At 49.5% G+C, this 22,824-nt stretch overlaps 1 protein-coding gene and 1 non-coding gene across 3 annotated transcripts in view; one reads left to right on the top strand and one right to left on the bottom strand.

Moving 5' to 3' along the window:
- LOC120915205 (membrane frizzled-related protein) overlaps nucleotides 1-22,824 on the top strand; it is a 170,348-nt gene that overhangs the window by 112,773 nt on the left and 34,751 nt on the right. The gene's annotated exons all lie outside the window — the stretch shown is intronic.
- Nucleotides 4,480-4,638, bottom strand: LOC120916692. Its single transcript, XR_005744097.1, has one exon. It is a non-coding gene; the product is annotated as a U1 spliceosomal RNA (small nuclear RNA).

A 22,824-nucleotide genomic window follows, 5' to 3' on the forward strand; every position in this document is an offset into this window, starting at 1 on the left:
TTTTAGTCTAGTTTCTGGTGGGCCAAAAGCCATTTTTTAGTGTAACGGAATGACCCGTGATACCCAGAGACTTTTGAAGGATGCGGGGTACTCCTGTGCCAGCTTCACTAATGACTCTTGGGTCTAGGGTCATCCTATGTCCAATAGGGGCATATGATGACTGAGAAATGATAAAATGAATTACATGAGATGGGACAATAATGATAATTCATGTATTGCAGGATATCTTGAAATATTACAAGTTGTTAATTCTGACCCCAACAGGTCAATAGGAGAGTGACTCATTCAATGTGGTACATAGACTGTTGGAATGTTAATCACCTCCAGCTACCTGGCTGTAGTGATGAAAGCTTGCTGTGATTGCATTCTATTGTCTATTGTGTTAATTAAGCCTGGCTCCTAAGATATTTCATGGTGCTATGCTAACTAACCCTGTATTGTGTGAAAGTTCTATTGATGCTAATATGTGTTGTGAGTTAACACACACTAAAGGTCAGACATCTGACTTATGTTCACTAAAGGAATGTGGATTGTGTAGCAGGTGAGAATAGCTTATCACGGAGTCAGAAAGTCTGTCTAAGATGTGGATTGAGGGGGACTCGTTAGCATCCATTGTGTGATGTTGGGGGTGGAGTGTGTCATTGTCCCTTTTGATTACTGCAGCATGCTTTCTAACTGTATATAAGAAACCTAAGTTTACCATTAAAGTGTCTATCTGTTTGGAACCAGAGAACAGAGCTGTGTCTCGTTATTCTGGGGGAAAATCCATATGGATCGTGTCTGCTGGATTGTGGAGTGTTGGATAAGCTGTCTTGGGTTGGTGGAATGGAATATGGTAAACAGCGTTAACCCCTGACGTTACATTTAGCTTACATCATCCCTTGTAGCTGGATTTGGCCTATTCTAGGGGGTTGTTCTAGGGATCAATAAAATGGCTTGGGGTAAAACAGGGTTAGTGCATTTCTAGAGGTCAATCGGTCAATATACGATGGAAGGTTGATGGAGGTCATATAATAATTTAAGCTCTCTATAGAACGCTGTACCAGCCAGTAGTCTTGAAGGTAAGCTGGCTAGCAGCAAGTCACTTTGAGATGGATGGCAAGAGCATCCTTGAGTTGTATCAGCTGTGTGTTGTCACTGGATTTGTTTATCTGAATTTTTTGCATTGTGTGTCTATGACCCTCCAACTTTCCTCTGACCGGAAGGATATGCTCACATGCTCACTTCCAATACTAAGGATACTCCCTTAACTCAAACTAATAGGCTTTTGCCCGACCAAACTCACATCGAAATTCCGACGGAATTCCATCGGAGTAAAAGAGAACATGTTCTCTATCTAAAGTCTGATGGAATTCCTCTGAATATCCATCCGATGGAAAAACTCTGATGGGCACACACACGGTCGAAATTTCCGATGGAAAAGGCCTTGGGACTTTTTTAATCGGAAATTCCGATCGCGTGGACGGGGCATCAGAGAACCTGTGAGTACACCCACCTAAAACTCTGTTAGAGAGGTAGTGATTACACCCATCCCAAATGCTGTTGGAAGGCCAGTGAGTACCGTACACCTACTTCAAACTCTGTTAGAGAGCTAGTGAGTACACCCATAGCGAAAAGAGTGCTGCCAAAGAACTGATTGCTGTGCATTTACTAAACTGTCAACATTGTAACCATAATGGCAGCTGCTGGAAGTTTTGCCACTATTATTAAGAGTATTTAAAACTTGGATTTATAGCTTAATTTACTAATGAAACACTGTCTATGCAAATGGTATGTGTAAAGAACTTCATTGATGGTCGTATAGAATTGGGTATATGGGATTGTATGATATTATTATTATTTAATTTTTTTATGGTTGAACTGGATGGACTTGTGTCTTTTTTCAACCTGACTAACTAGGGGCCAGATTCTGGTAGAAGTGCGGCGGCGTAACGCATCATAGATACGTTACACCCAGGGCCAGATTAAGAACATCATGGACCTGGTGCTGAGGATTTTGGTGGGGCCTTTTATAAATAATAAATAAATGCCATGAACGCAGTCCGGCCAAGGGAAGTGACCAAAGGCACAGAACCCAGAAGGAAGACCGGGTGAAGATGGAAGCGCACAGGCCCCGCCTGATTCATTACAGCGCAGCACTGGAGGGTTCAGTCTGAAAATGTAAGTGTACATTAATGTGCTAATATGCTGTGCATACTTGTACGTTGTGGCATAACCTACCCCAGGGCCTCTAAAAAGTAGTAATGTCAGGAAAGTTTAATACCACTTTAATATCACAGGATTCCAGGAGCCTCTCATGGGTCCCCTACTGACCCAGTGGCCCTTGGGCAGTGCCTAAGTGCACAGTTGCCAACATTTAAAAAATATTTTCAGGGACACTTTTTTATATAAGTGCTATATTTAGAGTAGCTGAGATCCCCGATGTTCCTCTATACATCACAGTAGTAATCACAAAATTAAAGGAGTACTAATAATGGGGCAGAACAAATATGAGAACTGATATTTCCTTTAGTTGAACTAACAAAAGTGTGTCCATTCTAGAGCTGGTAACATTGAGGATATTCAGTATAATTTAAAAGAACCGTTTTTGTGGGTAAGCGACATAGGGGAGGAGTATGGACGGTATATAAGTGGGAAGTATGTGCAGGTGAGGGAGAGGAATGTGGAGGGTCTAACAGTGGGCACTATGTACAGGAGAGGAGTGTGAAGGGTATGACAATGGGCAGTATGTACAGGAAGAGTGTGGGGGTATGACAGAGGGTAGTACGTACCAGAGAGAAGTGTGGAGGGTATGATGGGGCAGTATGTACAGGTGAGGAGTGTGGAGGGTATGACAGTGGGCAGTATGTACAGGAGAGGAATGTGGACGGTATGATAGTGGGCACTATGTATAGGAGAGGAGTGTGGAGGGTATGACAGTGGGCACTATGTATAGGAGAGAAGTGTGGAGAGTATGACAGTGGGCACTATGTACAGGAGAGGAGTGTGGAGAGTATGACAGTGAGCACTATGTATAGGAGAGAAGTGTGGAGAGTATGACAGTGAGCACTATGTATAGGAGAGAAGTGTGGAGAGTATGACAGTGAGCACTATGTACAGGAGTGGAAGGATATTTAGGGACTGCGTAGTGGTTAAGAGGGTCATACATGGATTGAAATTACGCCAATTATGCAGAGACCAGCCATAGTCGATCTATGTATGGGCTAGCTGGTTTTACACAAGTCAATCTATTAATCGACTTGAGTACAACCAGCCTGTTAGGTTTTTCCCAAAACAATCAGTGCTGCCAACTATAGTTAGCAACACTTTTTTTTTTTTTTTTGAAAAGCCTATGGCGTGTGAACACACCCAAAAAACTCCACCCGGTGCAGAAAAAATGTGCACACACATAAAGAGTGTTCACAAAAACGTGCAGACAGGTGCAACGTCAAGTGGTCCTCCTGTGAAGAGGGACCCAAACCCTGATCCCCCGGGGCGTTAGGCTCCAGACGGGGACTGAGATACTGTGGTCCGAGCAACCGAAGCCGACACGGACCCAACTTCCTTGGAGGGACTGCCGAAACAGAACCCTCCCAGTACTAGGTGGGGCTCCCCCGAAGGGAGACCCCATGAGAGCAGGCGAACTAAGCCAGAAGGCCATGTCCACCCACTCCCAAGACGTTCAGGGCTGGCCCGAGGACCCGCACCCTACTAATCACACAGTGACAAAACGTGCACAACAAAAAAAGACAAAAAAGTGACAAACACAGGCTTAAATAAAATAAAGTGGGGGAAGGGATAGTGGAGAGGAGAGTGAAAGAAGTGGCCATTGTGGTGAAACAATGACCAGGCCCTCCGGCCAGGAATAAAAAATTCCTCCGGTCCTAGCCAAAAGGCCCGGCCCAGGAGGCAGGTGCTAAAAAAAGTGTGTATCTGGTGCAGTGACCGTGGTATCTTAAATCAATGTGTCCCTCACACACAGTGATCTTCAGATACCCCTGGACTGCCTCTCCAGGGGCACATGCACCATAGGCTTTTCGTTCCATATCCGACCCCCCGACCGGCCAGTGCAGCCCTCCACCCCTGCCAGCTAGAGAGCCCTTCAAGGTTTTCTTGGGGAGAACTGCCACTCAGATAACAGCCTCCACCAATACTAGCCCCTCCAGACCCTCCGTCAACCCAGCGGATTTGCATGGCTCTACCCCGTCATACCACAAGGCATTACCAGCTCCTCCAACCGGATCGCTGACAGAGATAGCACTTACACCAGCCAGCCAGAAGGCCAGACTAGAACTCTGCAAAAAGACCAAGACCAAGCGCAGTACCCATCCTCACCAGGAGCACCCTTCCAGATGGCTCAGACTCAACCATGGGCCGGCCCCCAGTATTCTGTCGGGCAGCACAGCGTAGTCCCTGCTGAAACCATCCTTCCAGGTGCAATGACATCATTGGATTGCATCCACCCTCCCCATGTAGGAGGTGCTTCAGCGCTCCGTTGACAACTGATAAGGACAGATACTACACCCAGTCCCAGCCAAAAGGCAGAGGAGCGGCAGGGAAGACAACCACGATCAGCACGGCCTAGAGTGTGCAATAGCCGTGCCTCGCCCTGGGAGAACCACCTTCATGATCATGGTGTCTCCCCTGCCAGGTAAGTAAACCAGGCATCACTTAAAGTCCAACACTTGGGGCCAGATCCACAAAAGGGATACGCAGGCGAATAGAATCATAGAATCAGTTACGCATAGATATTCCTAAGATCCGGCAGGTGTAATAGTTTTACACTGTTGGATCTTAGGATGCAGTACCGCGGCCGCCGCTGGGGGCATTTCTCGTCGAAATTCCGCGTCGGGTATGCAAATTAGCACTTACGGAGATCCACAAAGGTTTTTCCCTTCGTTAATTCTCCGTAAGTGTTAGTTTGCCGTCGCAAAATTAGGGCTGCTTTTACAAAGTGTAAACTTAGTACACCATGTAAAAGTATACCCTTCTTTCCCGCGTCGCTGTAAAACATTTTTTTTTCCCGCCGCATCTCTTTTTTACCCGTCGCGATTCACAAAACTCGGCGTAACGTAACGCAAAGCACGTCGGGAAAATAGCGTCGGGAGCATGCGCAGTACGTCCGGCGCGGGAGCGCGCCTAATTTAAATGGGACTCGCCGCATTAGATTGGGCCCGCCTTGCGCCGGACAGATTTAAGTTACACAGCTGCAAATTTCTAGGTAAGTGCTTTGTGGATCGGGCACTTAGGTAGACATTTTGCGGCGGTGTAACTTAAATCGGAACATTGAAGTTAAGCCCGCTGGTTGTGGATCTGGCCCTTGTTTCTTAAGTTAAAAAGCAATATTATTTGCTAGAAAATTACTTGGAACCGCCAAACATTATATATATTTTAGCAGAGACTCTAGGGAATACAATGGCAATTGCTGCAATATTATGTCACACTGCATTTTCCCACTTCAATGAATAATAAAAACCATAAAAACAAAACAGTGAAATTAGCCCATTTTTTTTTTGTTTTTTATGTCAAAGATGATGTTACGCCACAAGAATCGTGAGAGAATCGTAATCTATCTTCTAAGCAAAAAAATTGCAATTCTCATTTTAGCCAGAATCGTGCAGCTCTACACAGTGCAACATAAAAAGTGCAAAGACCACCATAGAGTAATTTTCTAGCAAAAAACAAATGATGATTTTTACATGTTGTAGAGAAGTGTCAGAATTAGGGTGCCCACGTGTCCCGGATTGCCCGGGACAGTCCCGCAATTAGCAGGTCTGTCCTGGGTCCCGGGCACCTTCATTGCGGGACAATAGAGTGTCCCGGAATGGAATTGACAGAGTGAGCAAACCCAGAGGCGGCTCTCCAATTAGGCAAATTAGGCGATCGCCTTAGGCCTCGCGATCACAAGGGCCCCGCGATCGCCGAATTTGCCTGTGACATGTGTAAGCGGGTGCCACGGATCCCGATACGCTTGCTCTCCCCGACAGCCACCGCCGCAAATGACAGGAGCGGGTCCGAGAAGGAGAACTCCTTCATCCCCCCTGCTCGAGCGGCCGCTGAAAGGACTGGATGTCTCTCTCTCTCTCGATGCTTCCTCCCCTCCTCCCTCCTGTCAGAAGAGAGCAGAGCAGCAGAAGATCGGAGCGGCAGTGTCTGTGTGGAGAGAGAGAGAAGCTGCTGCTGCGGGCTCCCCCCTCCTCCTCTCCCCCTCTCATCACTGTACAGTGTTCGTTTTTTCTTCCCCCTCCTTATTGGACAGGGAGAAAAAACTCTACAATGAAGCAGAGAGGAGGATTATGGGAAATGTAGTCCTGAGGGCTGGACATGCAAAAAAGGGGAGAAACTGCAGCCCCCAGCATGCCCAGTTGAAGAGGAGGGAGGGAGAACCAGGAGCCCGGGAGAATTTTGGGGAAGTGCACCCAGGAGGACTCCATCAGAGAGAGAGAGAATCCCACTGCACTGCACCACCAGAGAGAAATCCACACAGCCTAGCACCATCCCTTCTGAAGAAAGGCAGGAAGTTATTTCCAGAATACAGATCTGGGCACTATCCAGCGGAGTCGCCACAGGCAACCCAGAATGAGCTAATTCCTGATCGGAGGAACCATTGTTGATGTGTATCCCTGGGTCTGGTAAGAGGGCCGGTCGGCCATTATCTACTGCCATCCATCGGAACTGCCCACCCTGTTATTCTTTAGCCCTAATACTGCCTGCAGGCCCTATTCACAGCTGCAACATGCACCAGCAATTAGAGATGAAGATTTAGGACTTAGTGCTGGTTCACACTTGTGCGATGCCAGAAATCGCATGTGATTTGCAGCGCACTGCTGTTCACATCACATGCGATGTCTGTGCGATGCGATTTCAACCATACAGATAGTATGGCTGATATCGCACCGCATTCGGTTCAAACACGCACCGGACCCTTTTTTTGTTCGGACCAGAATCAGATTGCATGGGTGTTCACTAGGGTTGTCCCGATACCAGTATCGGTATCGGGACCGATACCGAGTATTAGCGGGAGTACTCGTACTCCTGCTAATACCGCCAATACTAAAATAGAATACTAAAGCCCCCCCGCCGCCGCCGGACCCGCCGCAATTGCCGCTGCCGCGTTAATCACCGCAGCGCGGGGAACATTACAGCCAGCGTTCGTTTGAATAGCTGTTTTCCCCGCCGAGCATAGACACTCCCCCTTGGATGGATCTGTCCAATCGCGAGCAAGGGGGAGTGTCTCTATACACAGCACGGTGGGGAAAACAGCTATTCAAACGAACGCTGGCTGTAATGTTCCCCGCGCTGTGATTAACGCGGCAGCGGCGGCGGCATCATCATAACAGTAGGTATGGGGGACATGGCTGGATATACGGGGACATGGCTGGATATATGGGGGACATGGCTGGATATACGGGGGACATGGCTGCACGTGGGGGGACATGGCTGCATGTGGGGGGACATGGCTGGATATGTGGGGGACATGGCTGCAATATGTTTGGGGACATGGCTGGATATGTTTGGGGACATGGCTGCATATGTTTGGGGACATGGCTGCATATGTTTGGGGACATGGCTGCATTTATGGGGGGACATGGCTGCATTTGGGGACACATTTAAAAAAAAGTATCGATATTCGGTATCGGCGAGTACATAAAAAAAAGTATCGGTACTTGTACTCGGTCCTAAAAAAGTGGTATCGGGACAACCCTAAGAACACACTCATGCGATCTGATTCATGTCCGAACTGTCAGTTCGCAGTGCAATATGCGAGTTGAACTGGGAGTGTCATTAACATTGTATGACACTCCCCAGCAGTTTGCATAAGGCAATGTGAACTGCCGTGCGAGTTGGGTGCGATGCGGGAACCTGCAGTGAATTCGCAGGGTTCTCGCATCGCACCAGTGTGAACCGGTCCTTAGTGCTGGTTCACACTGAAGCGATGTTCAACATCAGATGCGATTTGTACCACACTGCAGTGAAAATCACATGCGATCTCTGTGCAATGCGATTTTAGCCAAACAGATAGTATGGCTGAATTTGCATTGTATTCGGACCAAACTCGCACAGGACCCTTTTTTGGTCCGCAGCAGAATACGAACGCCTGGGTGTTCACACCCATGCGATTTGATTCCTTTCCGAATTTGCAGTTCGCACTGTGATATGCAAACTGATTTGGGGGTGTCATTAACTTGTAACTGACACTCCCAGCAGTTCGCATAGGGCAGTGTGAACTGCCACTGGGAGACATGCGATGCGGGAACCCACAGTGGATTTGCAGGGTTCCCACATCGCTGCAGTGTGAACCAGCACTTAGGCTCAGTTCACACTGGTGCGATGCAAGAACCCTGCGAATCCACTGCGGGTTCCTGCATCGCACCTGACTCGCAGGCAGTTCACACTGCCTTATGCGAACCGCTGAGAGTGTCAATACAAAGTTAATGACACCCCCAGATCGGTTCACATAGTGCTGTGCAAACTGTCAATTCAGACATTAATCGGATCGCAGGGGTGTGAACACCCATGCAATCAGATTATGGTGTGGACCAAAAAGGGTCCTGCATGACCTTGGTCCAAATGCGATGCAAATTCAGCTTACTATCTGTATGGCAGAAATCGCATAGCACAGACTTCACATGTGATTTGCACTGCAGTGTGGTGCGAATCACATGTCAGGTTGCACAGCACACCGGTGTGAACCGAGCCTAAAGACTTCCCTATAACTGTAGTGGCCCCAGGGCTATGGCAGGCACTACCATACGGTGCCTTAATCAGCCACCTCAGGGAGTCAGAATAGGGGGGGCAGTAAAATCCTAATCCCCAGCCACTTGCTGGGGATTAAGATTTTTACAGTGCAGATTTTTTTTATTTTTTTTACACTCTTCCAGCCCCTATAGCAGCTAGGAGTGTGTGTACTTTAGTAAAGCTGACTGTCACCTTTCATGTGGAAGTGTTACAAGTGGCTGTGAAGCCGCCTATCACTTCCACCACTGCCACAATGTGCAACCCCTTTCACCATGTTTACCGGGCACCACTGTCCCACTGGGAAGGGCGGCGGTAGCTCAGCAGACCTTCGTCCACTCAGCCACCCTCCTGTACACAGATCGGGAAGTGTCATGTATGACGTCAGGAGCGGGCTGGGCCGGGGGGCAGAGTGGCAATTGCTCCCTAGGCCACTCTAACCTATGTTAAAAACAACCGGCAGCCGTTGCCTGATGCCTTTTTTTTTTTTGTTCTGTAGGAAGTTGGGCCGACGACCCAGCCAGCCACTGTTTTATTCCGGGAGTTGTAGTCCACGCTTAAGCTCCTGAGCAGGGCAGGGGAAACTACAACTCTGGTGAGCATGCATTGATGGACACTGGTGAGGCTGCATTGATGGGCACTGGTGAGGCTGCATTGATGGGCACTGGTGAGGCTGCATTGATGGGCACTGGTGAGGCTGCATTGATGGGCACTGGGGAGGCTGCATTAATGGGCACTGGGGAGGCTGCATTGATGGGCACTGGTGAGGGGGCACTGGTGAGGCTGCATTGAAAAACGAGGTGGGCATGGATGAGCTGATTGGGTGGTTCAATGGGCCACTTGACTGGACAGGCTGCCAGCCCTCCCCTGTATGTCGTCACTTCTTGGACCGGGGATAAGTAAACAAAAATCCTTGCACTGGCCCTGCACAGTTTGTTGTTGCCATTTAAAAGGGGACCCCACCGTCTCTCATTTTTTCGAGTGCACTCTAGGAAACTGCTATTCCTTTAGACATGTTTAGATTACAGTTGTGTTGCTAAATATTGATTTACCTATTCTCGTATTGATTTTCCTGCTATAAATATAGAGCTGCTTTTATAGATATATTTGTTTACTTTTATTACCTGTGGGCCGTTCTACTCTGCTCTACTACTAAGCACGTGTGTAATTGTTTATTGCCTATATCCCACAGTAAGGTGAAAGGTACTATACGCTATGTGTGTCTGTAGTGATTCAATCAACCAGGTGTGTCAGAGGGGCTGAGAGTGTTCTTGGAGTTGAGGCGCATCCCAGGTAACCCAAAATTACCAAGCGGCTCCTTCGGGGGTAGTGCGACACACATTACCCCAGTTTTTAATTGACAGGGGACCTTAACACTGCTGTGCTCAGAGCCCTGTCTCTCTTAAGCGTGCTGAACATCTGATCTGCAGCACTTTATTTTAGAGGTGACAGGACTTCTTAATGCCGCTGTGTGCAGGAAACGTTAAAAGCCCTGTTACCGTCACCTCTCGCGTAACCTAAGACTCCTGTGATGGGTGATGGTGCGTCCATGCGCGTCATTTTTCCCATCCACCACGCAAGCGTCTCAATCTGGAAAGGCCTGCTGCGTAGTTTAAGGGCATCAGTGGGGCCTCATGTCTAAGTTTTGCCTAAGGCCCCTTTCACATTGGGACGTTTTTCATGCGGTACAGCGCTAAAAATAGCGCTGCTATACCGCATGAAAAATCATGCCCTGTACTCTTCAATGTGAAAGCCCGAAGGCTTTCACACTGAAGCGGCGCGCTAGCAGGAACGCTCCAAAAGTCCTGCTAGCCGCTTCTTTACCGCGGTATAGGAGCGGTGTGTTCACCGCTCCTATACCGCGCCTTCCCATTGAAATCAATGGGAAAGCGCGGTAATACCGCTGTAATACCGCCGCAACGCTGGCGGTATTAACCCTTTTTCGGCCGCTAGCGGGGGTTAAAACCTCACCGCTAGCGGCCGAATATCGCGGTAAAAACGATGGTATAGCCGCGCTACAAATAGCGCGGCTATACCGTCACCGCGGCTGACGCTTCAGTGTGAAGCCAGCCTAAGGCCTCACAAAGCCTAGAGCCGCCTCTGAGCAAACCCTGCGGTAGTGCTGGCACTCGCTCTGTCTCCAGCTCCACCTGAGACTCTGGTCACTGGTTGCTAGGGCCATCTAACAACCAGTGACCTCACAGCCCGACTCTCCCCAGCATGCAAAGCGGAGGAGGAGTTTGTTAACTTTCCTCCTCCGCGCCTAACGCTCTCCAGACTCTGCCATGCTGGATGAGGCTGTCTGTCAGGACTCAGCAGGGGAAGCCCCAGAGACAATAATCCACTGGCTCAAACACACTGGTAATACTGGATTACTGTCTGCGGAGGAGTGGATGTGGCAACTCCAGTGGAGAGCGGGGGCAGGGCTGTGTCTCTGACAGGATGGACACGGCTGTCTGGGCTTTGCAGTGAGGATCGGGGCCTCATAGGCCTGCCCTTCCTCCTCGGTGACTGCTGTCCCTGGACTGGAAGTGGCAGGGAGTGCAGCGATGCAGTGCAGGAGGACACTGCAATCACTTCCTTGGCAAAGTTGGCTGGCAGCTCACACTGTGCCTGTGTAGAGGAGTCGGGAGAAGAGGGAGATCTCCTGTCACAGCTTCTTCTGCTCCCAGAACAGGGAATTGAATGCCTTGAGCCCTTCATCCAGATTACAATGCTGTATGAAGTTTCCCAGGTGAGTGTCTCTGCTATAGACTGTACACATCTGATATACAAGGTCCAGAGGATGGCACATGTAAGCCATACAGTACACTTGTATTAGATTGCTTTGTCAGTGTCAGGATTTTTCACTTAATCAAGTAGCCATGTGCCAACTAGTGTTGTTCCTTGTTATCCATAGCAGCCAATCAAACTGTACCTTACATTGTCATCAGCTACATCTGATGGGCTTCTGTATTTGTGCATATAATCATTGCTTATTACTGTCTATTCTGCATTGCTGTTTATTAAATGAGGCCTTTTGGTGTTTATAACTTTGCCAGGTTATGTAACTGAATACATTCTAAATGCCTACAATTCTTGTAATATGCTTGCTGCTAAGCAGAATGAGGGGAGCAGCTGTGTAAAGTAACCAGTCAGCCTCAGCTTGTTTGGTTAAGCTTTGGAAATGAAAGCTAGAAGCTGATTGGTTGCCATGCACAGCTGCTCCAGTCTTAGTAAACTCCCTTTAGCCCAGGTTCACACTGGGTGCGATTTCATTCGATTTGAGATGCGATTTCACATGTGAAATCGCATCTCAAATGCCTCCAATTGTCGGCAATGGCGCCGTCCTAATCGGTGCGACGCCGCATCTGCGGCGCTGCACCGATTTCAAAAAGTAGTTCTTGTACTACTTTTTGCGATTTCGGGCCGCGATTTACATAGACATCTGTGCAGAAACCTGCACAGATGTCTCTTAAATCGCGGCCGAAATCGGGACTGCCGGCGGGAGTGAAATCGTGCGAGTTCAGCTGAACTCGCACGGCTTCACTCCCGCAGCCCAGTGTGAACCAGGGCTGAATGTATGTAATCAGTGGCGGTGCGTCCATAAAGAGCGCACGGGCGCCGCCCCCTCTCTCCTGCCATCCCTCTATCACCAATAGATTCATGCATTGCATGAATCTAGCTATTGTCACCACTGCCACCCCCTATTCAGGTGCCTGGCCCCTTTTCGGGCACCGGGAGCCAGAATTACAGTGGCAGGGTATTTTTTTGAAGCACCTGATTAGAGTCATAGGCTCTAATAGGCATAAAAAAAGTGACCTGCGAGCGCCATGCGCCTGCGTTTGATGGGCACAGTGGCTGACGTTTGATGGGCACAGTGGCTGACGTTTGGGCACAGTGGCTGACGTTTGATGGGCACAGTGGCGGCAATTGATGCTTTTTTTTTGTTTTCTGAAGGGGGAAGTCTGTACTGAGGGAGGGGAGTCAATACTTGGGGGGGGGGGTCTTTACTGAGGGGGTATATACTTTAGTGGAGGGGGTCCGTACTGAGGGAGGGGGTCTATACGTAGTGGAGGGAGGGTCCGTAATGAGGGAGGGGGGTCTATAGTTAGTAGAGGGGGGTCCATACCGAGGGAGGGGAGTCTATACCTAGTAGAGGGGGGTCCGTGCTGAGGGAAGTGGGTCTATAGGTAGTAGAGGGGGTCCGTACTGAGGGAGGGGGGTCTATACTGAGGGAAGGGGGGTCTATAGTTAGTAGAGGGGGGTCCATACTGAGGAAGGGGGGTCTATATTGAGGGAAGGGGGTCTATAGTTAATAGAGGGGGGTCCGTACTGAGGGAGGGGGGTCTATAATGAGGGAAGGGGGTCTATAGTTAGTAGAGGGGGTCCGTACTGAGGGAAGGGGGTCTATAGTTAGTAGAGGGGGGTCCGTACTGAGGGAGGGGGTCTATACGTAGTGGAGGGAGGGTCCGTAATGAGGGAGGGGGGTCTATAGTTAGTAGAGGGGGGTCCGTACTGAGGGAGGGGGTCTATACGTAGTGGAGGGAGGGTCCGTAATGAGGGAGGGGGGTCTATAGTTAGTAGAGGGGGGTCCGTACCGAGGGAGGGGAGTCTATACCTAGTAGAGGGGGGTCCGTGCTGAGGGAAGTGGGTCTATAGTTAGTAGAGGGGGGTCCGTACTGAGGGAGGGGGGTCTATACTGAGGGAAGGGGGTCTATAGTTAGTAGAGGGGGGTCCATACTGAGGGAGGGGGGTCTATATTGAGGGAAGGGGGTCTATAGTTAATAGAGGGGGGTCCGTACTGAGGGAGGGGGGTCTATAATGAGGGAAGGGGGTCTATAGTTAGTAGAGGGGATCCGTACTGAGGGAAGGGGGTCTATAGTTAGTAGAGGGGGGTCCGTACTGAGGGAGGGGGGTCTATAATGAGGGAAGGGGGTCTATAGTTAGTAGAGGGGATCCGTACTGAGGGAAGGGGGTCTATAGTTAGTAGAGGGGGGTCCGTACTGAGGGAGGGAGTCTATAATGAGGGAAGGGGGTCTATAGTTAGTAGAGGGGATCCGTACTGAGGGAGGGAGTCTATAATGAGGGAAGGGGGTCTATAGTTAGTAGAGGGGATCCGTACTGAGGGAAGGGGGTCTATAGTTTGTAGAAGGGGCCGCCATACTGAGGGAGTCTATTATTACAATGTAATAATAAAAATACATTCCAAGCATGGTATTGGGACGATATAAGTGCCAAAAACACCAATTCACCCGACAAATCGCTCGCCATCGAAATCCCGTCAACCCCGAAACTACATTCAACACCCCCCCCCCCCCCCCCCGATCCCTGACAAATTTGTCCCTGAATGGCAGTTTGGAAATGTGGTCACCCTAGTCAGAATTGGGTGGCAAGGGGTTAATTACCATGAGTAATACAATAATTATTATAAGCCCTGTGATCCTATCAGTCTGCTGCAGTGTGTCAGCTTGTATTTATATTGGCCGCTCTGAATGTAGCTTCTGACAGGCTGTGCAAGCAGGCCCGTATCTCCGGAACCATAAATGATAGCTGTCCCATATTTTCACCAGTTGTGGGGTAGGTCTTCCCATGCCTACCCCCCAAATGTGGGGTTTCTGTGACCTCTGGTCGTCGAGCTACAACCCCCAAAGTCAATCTTTTTATTTATTTATTTTCTGATTTTTTTTTTTTGGGCAAATGGGCCTATCTTGAGAAAGGGGCCTGGAGCTGCAGCCCCCTTGTTAATCCGGCCCTGGGTAGCACCAGTCTGACAGGCACACCACGGTTGAGGTAGGTCAGTGATTGTGTATTAAGGTTGCCACCCTGCCGGTATTTTCATTCGGATTCCGGGCTGTGCCGGTAAGTTTGAATGAAAAATACCGGCCATGCAATGGCCGGTATTTTTCATTCACTGTCATCTGTGTACATGGGCGTAGGAACACATCCCCCCCCAGGAAATAATGCGGGGGGGACAGGTATGGTAAAATCCCCCCCAGGTTCAGGGCCGGTGATCTGACGTGCTGGTTCCATGTATCATGGAAGTTCCAGCGCATGCGCGAACTGATGCGCTGAGATGGTTCCGGCAATCGGGAAAGTTCCTTCAAGCACTGCGCAGGTGCAAACTTGCTGACGGAAATCCCCGAACGGCGGCCGGCCTCCTGGCTTTTTTTTTAACATCCTCCAATCCACGGGGATGTTAAAGAATGAGCCTGGATGCCGGGCGAGGTTCGGTAATTTCCGTCGGGAAGCTTGCGCCTGCGCAGTCAGTGGAGGAACTTCCCCCATAGGGGAACATTGAGGACAAGTCACCGGATTCCGACTTCCACATTAATTCCGGGACAATGCAGTGAAACTCCGTCCACCTCTGCCTCTACCTGACATTCTACTGGCCATTGGTTGCTACAGCCGCCCAGCGTGTAGCAACCAGTGACGTCATGGATGCGACTCCCTGCTCAGCACTCAAAGCGGAGGAGGAGTTAACTTCCTCCTCCTCCGCGCCAAGTGCTCTCCACCATGCTGCATGTCCTCATCTATCGTCTGGCAAGTGCATCTGGGCTGTCAGTGGGGGCCCCACTCACGGCATGCCACACAGGAGTCTATGCTGCGTCACTTCAGTCTCCACTGGGCACCTGAGTCTGACTGACCCTTCACAGCACGAGCAGCTGACACCAGCGATGTTCCTGATCACACTGCACAGTGAGTGTTAGGGGGGGGGACCTGCCAGCCTCTGCCCACACCATAAGGAGAACCGTTGGGGACACACTGGATTGTCAGAAGGAGTTTTAGGAGTTCTATAGAGCTGTCTGTTTGATGGAAGAGCCTGTGCCTTTTGTCAGTTTACTTTCTTTATCTCCCCCCCTCCCTAACCTGCCAGCTTGGAATGCTCCGCGGTGGCCAGAAGAATCATAAATCACTGTGAGGGGAGCATGAACGAGTGCTCAGGAGGGAGGGGGAAATGTACAGCTGTCAGGCCTCGTACACACGACAGAGGAACTCGACGTGCCAAACACATCGAGTTCCTCGTCGAGTTCAGGGATGAAGCCGCCGAGGAGCTCGGCGGGCCGCCTTCTCCCATAGAACAACGAGAAAATAGAGAACATGTTCTCTATTTTCTCGACGAGTTCCTCGGCGGCTCCATCGGGCCAAAAGTGTACAGACGACAGAGTTTCTCGGCAGAATCCGTCTCTGACCGAGTTTCTCGCTGAATTCTGCCGAGAAACTCTGTCGTGTGTACAAGGCCTCAGTGTGTTTGTACATGTCTACTGCCCATGTGTGCTACACTGAGACACAAAACTGCCTGTGTGCAAAGAGACTGCTCACCCAATCACAGCATGTCACTGTACAGAGAGAGGCAGCCCCTGACCTAGAGACCAGTCCCCCTCCTTCACCCACTACTGTGTATGGCATTATCCCTGTGGATGAGACGTAAGATTTCATTTATACTTGTGTCTTATTGATGTCATTATGTGTGATGGCTGTTCTCCTGCAGAGGATGCACACACTGGATCCTCCATTGATAAACAATAGCAGGCTTGTGGGGCTCATTCACACAATCTACATGTGTGTCTGTGTACATTGCGATCATTATTATTATTATTATTATTGTACAGGATTTATATAGCGCCAACAGTTTGCACAGCGCTTTACAATGATGCACGGTTACAATGTTGAAAGGGGGCAGTGGCATGTTGTCAGATGAGTTAAGCTGCACAAAAAATGCAGACCTGCTATACTGCTATAGAGCGCTCCTGAGCGCAGCGTTCACACGCCCAGATCGCTGCGACCACAGGATTCCCGCGCCAAGGATTCTTGCAACTGGAATGTGTGGGGCGTGCGATTAGCAGCCCATTTATACTAACATCAGCCACTGTTCGCGTATAACCGCACGTAAGATTTTGGTGTTGGAGTGATATGGCTGCAAGCCTGCTAAATGGATTCACCTTTTGTTTTTGGTGCGCTGCAGGAACATGTGCGGTTTTGCGTGCTTTCCTGCATTGCACAAATGTGAATTTAGGCCCCTTTCACACTTGTGTGACTTGGGACTGCAAAGTCGCGTGACAAGTCGCACCCCACGATTTCCAATGAGTACCGTTCATATCTGTGCGACTTCAAAGTAGTCCTTGCGCTACTTTGGTCCGACTTTAATGCGACTTGAGGCCCATAGACCTCAAGATTACACAGGCATTGCTTTAAGTCGCATTAAATTCACGTGGCTTTCAGGTCGTACAAGTGTGAAAGGGGCCTTAGAGTGAAGGAGTGATGCTGGAGAAAGGGGAAGCAGTTGACTATAGTCATGTATTTTCATTCCGCATTAATATTAACCCCTTGGCGCCAGCTGCACGCAAATGTGCAACCTCTCGGCTGATGGGCCTTGGCGCAGACTGGCTGCATATTTACGTGAATTTGTGTAAATACAGATACCGGGCGGCTAACGGAAAGGGGCCCCTCCCCTTTTTAGCTCCACCCCCACATAGCCACACCCACGACCGGTATTTTTCTGAGGGAAAGGTGGCAACCCTATTGTGTATGCCTACCAGCCAGGTCAGTCACAGTGTATGTAGGTAGGTAGGTCGGTCAGGTCAGTGTTAGTTGGTCAGGACAGGTCAGTGTATGTTGGTCAGGACAGGTCAGTGTTAGTTGGTCAGGACAGGTCAGTGTATGTTGGTCAGGACAGGTCAGTGTATGTTGGTCAGGACAGGTCAGTGTATGTTGGTCAGGACAGGTCAGTGTATGTAGGACAGGACAGGTCAGTGTATGTAGGACAGGACAGGTCAGTGTATGTAGGACAGGACAGGTCAGTGTATGTAGGACAGGACAGGTCAGTGTATGTAGGACAGGTCAGTGTATGTAGGACAGGACAGGTCAGTGTATGTAGGTCAGGTCAGGTCAGTGTATGTAGGTCAGGTCAGGTCAGTGTATGTAGGATAGGACAGGTCAGTGTATGTAGGACAGGACAGGTCAGTGTATGTAGGACAGGACAGGTCAGTGTATGTAGGACAGGACAGGTCAGTGTATGTAGGACAGGACAGTGTATGTAGGGTAGGACAGGACAGGTCAGTGTATGTAGGACAGGACAGGTCAGTGTATGTAGGACAGGACAGTGTATGTAGGGTAGGACAGGACAGGTCAGTGTATGTAGGACAGGACAGGTCAGTGTATGTAGGACAGGACAGGTCAGTGTATGTAGGACAGGACAGGTCAGTGTATGTAGGACAGGACAGGTCAGTGTATGTAGGACAGGACAGGTCAGTGTATGTAGGACAGGACAGGTCAGTGTATGTAGGACAGGACAGGTCAGTGTATGTAGGACAGGACAGGTCAGTGTATGTAGGACAGGACAGGTCAGTGTATGTAGGGTAGGACAGGACAGGTCAGTGTATGTAGGACAGGACAGGTCAGTGTATGTAGGACAGGACAGGTCAGTGTATGTAGGACAGGTCAATGGGCCAGATTCACAAAGAGATACGACGGTGTATCTACAGATACACCATCGTATCTCTGACGTAAACTGGTCCTATCTATGCGCCTGATTCATAGAATCAGTTACGCATAGATAGGGCTAGATCCGACAGTGTTACAATGTGTTACACTGTCGGATCTTTTTTTCAATTTAAAAATGGCGCCGGGGGCGTTCCCGCTGATTTACGATAAATAATATGTAAATCAGCGAGATACGCAAATTCACGAACGTACGTGGATCCGTTCGCAGTGTTCTTACGTCGTTTCCGTAGCGGTTTTCCGTCGTATACTTACCCCTTCTTTTATCAGGCGCAGCCAATGTTAAGTATAGCCGGCGTTCCCGCGTCGAATTAGAATTTTCCTACGTCGTTTGCGTACGCCGATTCACGAACACGCGCGTCGCAAGTCCCGCTCACGTCGCAACCACTGACGTCCTAGTGACGTCAGTGGGAGCAATGCACGCCGGGAAATTCCCCGGACGGCGCCTGCGCATTTAAATCGGCGCGGGAACGCGCCTGATTTAAATAGTCAAAAATATTCCAATTGCACACCTTCCAGGAAATGGCCAATAAGTAAAAGGGTGCTGAAACGATTACCGGCTGGGAACCGGAAAGCAAATCCTTGGTGTGCTGGCGAATATGTGTATATGATTTAAATAGTACACTCCCCTAGCCGCGTAATTTGAATTCCGCCGGGGGATTTAGGATCCGCCGTCGCAAGTTTGGAGGTAAGTTGTTTGTGAATTAGCCACTTGCCTCTCAAACTTGCAGGAGCGGATCTTAATTCACGTAGAACGAGCGGATCAATAGATCCGCTGCGCTACGTGGATCTGGCCCAATGTATGTAGGACAGGTCAGGCCAGTGTATGTAGGACAGCAATATTGATACAAAAAAATCACTGGCGCTCAATGGGAAATAACTAATATCCCATGAAATACTTGAAACCCTCGTATGGGCTGAGAACAGTCTGTGCTGCAGAGATCCGGATACCCTGAAGTACCACAAATACACAAATACACCAAAAAGGAAAACTCTGCGCTCCTGAAAGTTCACCAATTATAAATCCACTTAATGTTTGTGAAGAAAAAAACATACATTAACACTTTAATTTTCGGAAGATCCAGTCCTTTATATGGTTAAAAAAGGGAAAGTTTCCACAATGTACACAATATAATAAAAAAAAGTATAAAAAAAACTTTCCAAATGTCTGCATCAGACCAGCACCCTCTTCAGACTTCAAATGGTTAAAGCTTGCGGTTTTAGTTTGTGGGCTGTCTAGCAAGACATCATTAGTGCAAATGGTGAGCACAGTACATTACCCAGCCAGATGTAAACATCGATCGAATGTCCTTCTCCTGGCTGATGTAACAATGTCCGGGATCCTAGGCTCTCTCCTATGCGGGTCTGGAAGCTTCACAGACCCGATAAATGTGACTGCTGGAGACACAGGGTGGATCAGCCTATCAGAAAGGACGCTCTCCCTGGGTGAACATGCAAGCGTCCCACGTCTGAGACACTGTTTCAGTAAACCAGCTGTACTGCAGGGAGAAGTTTAGGCGCCCTCCAGTGGGCAAAATGCAGTATGCGCTTGTTGAAAAATCAACAGCGTTGCATGGCGATTAAAATAATCGGATATAAAAGTTCTTATGCATGAATAGGATCTTCCATCATAAAAGGGGGATATTAGGAGGGGTCCTAGACGACGCGTTTCGCCCTTACAAGAGCTTTGTCACAGGACTGTGGCCCCTGGTCTTTTTGCCACCCAGCAACGCTACAATTAGCGCCTGCAAACCGACTGCTGTTTCTCCAGTGTGCAAGCCCGAGAGCTTTCACACTGCAGCGGTGCGCTGGCAGGACGGAAAAAAAAGTCCTGCTAGCCGCATCTTTGGAGCGGTGTGTATACTGCGCCTGCCTATTGAAAGCAATGGGACACCGCGGCTATACCGCCGGCAAAGCGCCACTGCAGAGGAGCTTTGCGGTGGTTTTTAACACTTTTTCGGACGCTAGTGGGGGGTTAAACCACCCCGCTAGTGGCTGAAAAGTACCGCAAAATTTTATTCACATATTTGGTCAAATATTGGTGGAGTTAGCGCATCTACATTTTTGATCTTTTGTTAGGGTTTGAATTCAGGTCCATTGTGGATTTGCAGCTTTCTCATTTACAGTGGAACCTTGGATTACGAGCATAATCCGTTCAAGGAGAATGCTCGTAATGCAAAGCACTCGCATATCAAAGCGAGTTTCCCCATAGAAGTCAATGGAAACTAAAATAATTTGACATGCAATACCGCATGTGGCCATAGGTAGGGGGGTGCCAGAGAGCCTCGGAAATACTATGGGGCAGCTCGGCTGGACTCTGAAAGGTATTTCCAAATGGCTCTGATCGGCTCCTGCGCCCCCCGCACCTCTGGCCAAATGTGGTACTGCACACCGCAGAGGCTTGAATTCTGCTCATTTTGCAAAACACTCGCAAACCAAGTCAGGATTTAGAAAAAAAAAATGCTCGTATTGCGAAACGCTCGTTAACCATGTTACTCACAATCCAAGGTTCCACTGTATTTTATTCCATTTAGTCTGGTCACTTTATTTTCAATGAATTGGTTTAAACTAGGGTTGTCCCGATACCGATACTAGTATCGGTATCGGGACGGATTCCGAGTATTTGCGGGAGTACTTGTACTCCCGCAAATGCCCCCGATGCCTGGCTGAATACTCGCCCCTCCCCCCCCGCTGCCGCCGCCGCTACACCGCATCCCCGCTGCTTGGTTAATACGGGTGAAGAACATTACAGCTTTCATTTGAATAGCTGTAGTGTTTCCCGCCGCGCCGCGTATAGACACTCCCCCTTGCTCGGATGAACTGTCCAATCCCGAGCAAGGGGGAGTGTCTATACGCAGCGTGGCGTGAAAACACTACAGCTATTCAAATGAAAGCTGTAATGTTCCCCGCCCGTATTAACCAAGCGGCGGCGCGGCAGCATGTAGGTAAGGGGGACATGGCTGCATATATGGGGAAGACATGGCTGCATATGGGGAAGACATGGCTGCATATGGGGAAGACATGGCTGGATATGGGGGGGACATGGCTGGATATGGGGGGGACATGGCTGGATATGGGGGGGACATGGCTGGATATGGGGGGGACATGGCTGGATATGGGGGGACATGGCTGGATATGGGGGGGACATGGCTGGATATGGGGGGGACATGGCTGGATATGGGGGGGACATGGCTGGATATGGGGGGGACATGGCTGGATATGGGGGGGACATGGCTGCATATATGGGGGGGACATGGCTGGATATGGGGGGGACATGGCTGCATATGTGGGGGGGACATGGCTGGATATAGGGAGGACATAGCTGGATATGGGTGGGACATGGCTGCATATATGGGGGGACATGGCTGCATATGGGGGGACATGGCTGCATCTGTGGGGGGACATGGCTGCATTTGTGGGGGGACATGGCTGCATTTGTGGGGGACATGGCTGCATTTGGGGACACACTTAAAAAAAAGTATCGGTATTCGGTATCGGCGAATACTTGAAAAAAAGTATCGGTACTTGTACTCAGTCCTAAAAAAGTGGTATCGGGACAACCCTAGTTTAAACACATATTTTTCACTAAGCAGATGTAAACGGCGCTGTTTGCCGTATTGCGTTCCACGCTGGAATGCATACGACGACCGCGCTATGACGTCATCGCCCAGGGCCGCGTGCATTCCAGCTTGGAACGCGGAAGTGCCCAGTGCAATCAGCACTGCATTCGGCACACATGCCTCTCAGGTATAAACAGAACGGCATGTATTACACACGCCGTTCTATTATTGTCAGCTGTACCGGCCACGCTACAATACTGCTACTATCGCTCCCACGCTGGACATCAAGCCAGGCTGGAACATTATAGCCATCTAGCTAACATCTTCACTATGTGCAGGCTGCCATTGCTGGGGACACCCTAAGAGATCTTCCTTGCTGACACCCTACACTACGGAATCCCTTGCTGCTAACATACAACAAGACTCAAGCCCTGCAAACAGATAAGTAGCAATTGTTTCACTTATAGTGCTTTAGAAATACCTGCTACACATATTACTCCTAAACATTTGCTGTATTTAACTCTGGCTTGCTAGGAACTAACATACTGCTTGGGACTGACTGTTGTGTCTTTGGCTGTTTGCTGTGGAACATCTAAGGCCTCGTACACACGGCCAGACATGTCCGATGAAAACGGTCCGCGGACCATTTTCATCGGACATGTCTGCTGGCTGAATTTGGTCTGATGTGTGTACACACCATCAGACCAAATTTCCCGCGGACAGAAAACGCGGTGACGTGGCGGCGACGTGCGCGAACCCGGAAGTTCAATGCTTCCACACATGCGTCGAATCACTTTGACGCCATGCGCGGGTTCTCGGGCCAACGGACATGTCCGATGAGTCGTACTGACCATCGGACATGTCCGACAGACAGCTTTTCAGCGGACATGTTTCTTAGCATGCTAAGAAACATTTGTCCACTGGAAACCTGTCCGCTAGGCCGGAAAATTGTCCGGTCGGCCCTACACACGGTTGGACATGTCCGCGGACCAGTTTCAGCAGACATGTTCGGTCGTGTGTACGAGGCCTTAAAGGAACATACATTATCAAATTAGCTGAGCTATATTTG

This window comes from Rana temporaria, chromosome 10, assembly GCF_905171775.1.
Source record: "Rana temporaria chromosome 10, aRanTem1.1, whole genome shotgun sequence".
NCBI lineage: Eukaryota > Metazoa > Chordata > Amphibia > Anura > Ranidae > Rana > Rana temporaria.